The sequence below is a fragment of the Apodemus sylvaticus genome, chromosome 8 (genome assembly GCF_947179515.1).
Source record: "Apodemus sylvaticus chromosome 8, mApoSyl1.1, whole genome shotgun sequence".
Classification (NCBI taxonomy): domain Eukaryota; kingdom Metazoa; phylum Chordata; class Mammalia; order Rodentia; family Muridae; genus Apodemus; species Apodemus sylvaticus.
This window is the reverse complement of record NC_067479.1, coordinates 120,886,651-120,887,795: the sequence shown is the minus strand read 5'-3', so window position 1 is coordinate 120,887,795 and position 1,145 is coordinate 120,886,651. Positions and strand designations below refer to the sequence as shown.

The following is a 1,145-nucleotide window of genomic DNA, read 5'->3' as shown; positions in this document are numbered from 1 at the left end:
TGGTGCCGGGTGCCTGGTTTATGGTCTCTCTGTCTGTCTCTGTCTGTCTGTCTCTCCTCTCTCTCCTTCCTCTCTCTCTCTCTCTCTCTCTGTCTGTCACTCTCTGTCTCTGTCTCTCCTCTCTCCTTCCTCTCTCTCTGTCTCTCCTCCCTCTCTCTCCTTCCTCTCCTTTCTCTCTTTCCCCCTCTCTCCTCTCTCTCTTTCTGTCTCTCCTCTCTCTCTCTCTCTCTCTCTCTCTCTCTCTCTCTCTCTCTCTCTCTCTCTCTCTCTCTCTCACCCCAGGTGTGTACCTGCCTGCCTTGCTGAACACTGTATTATGTAATAAACTCAGTAGTTTTAGAAGTCAGGAGCTGGAAATATGCAGATAAGATGGTGGGGCGCACTGGGCAGTGGGAAGCAGAGGCAGGTGAATTTCTGAGTTCAAGGCCAGGCTGGTCTACAGAGTGAGTTCCAGGACAGCCAGGGCCACACAGAGAAACCCTGTCTCTAACTCCCCCCCCCCCCAAAGAAACCTGAGCGGCCGGCTGTGGTCCTGACAGTGACCAAAAGCAAGAGAGGACACGACGGGGCGGAGTCCAAAAAGCCTACAGCACCCGGTATTCCCAGGGGGTCTCCCATCCAAGTACTAACCAGGCCTGACCCTGCTTAGCTTCCGAGATCAGACGAGATCGGGCACAATCGGGCGTGTTCAGGGTGGGACGGCTGCCACTCCGGAAAGCCCCAAGAGCCTGCTGCCGGCGCCCGCCCGCAGCCACTGTCAACGCTGCCCGCCCACACGCCCGCCCGCCCGCCTGCCCACCAGCCCGACGCCGAGCCCATGCGAGTCCAGGGCCCCACAGACACATGCACTGTACCGCACCACACACCAAGAACCACACGCACGCACGCACGGCCCTCTGCCCGGCCTGAGCCCCACGTACACACTCCAGCCCACACTGCCAGCCTACAACCTCCCCGAACCCCTTCAGCCCTCCTCTGGCCACCCCGATGGAGCAAGGGCCCAGACAGTGAGTGCCAGCCTTGGCCCCACAGAGATCTCTCCTTCTCCTGCTCCTTCCCTCCCCTCCCCTCTCCTCTCCTCGCCTCCCCTCCCCTCCCTTCCCCTCCCCTCCCCGAAGGTTCTTGGACCAGCGTCCTCACCCACC

At 60.3% G+C, this 1,145-nt stretch overlaps 1 pseudogene; it reads right to left on the bottom strand.

The window, feature by feature from the left end:
* Nucleotides 1-581: 581 nt before the first annotated feature.
* Nucleotides 582-710, bottom strand: LOC127691710 (uncharacterized; annotated as a pseudogene).
* Between the last annotated feature and the right edge of the window lie 435 nt (nt 711-1,145).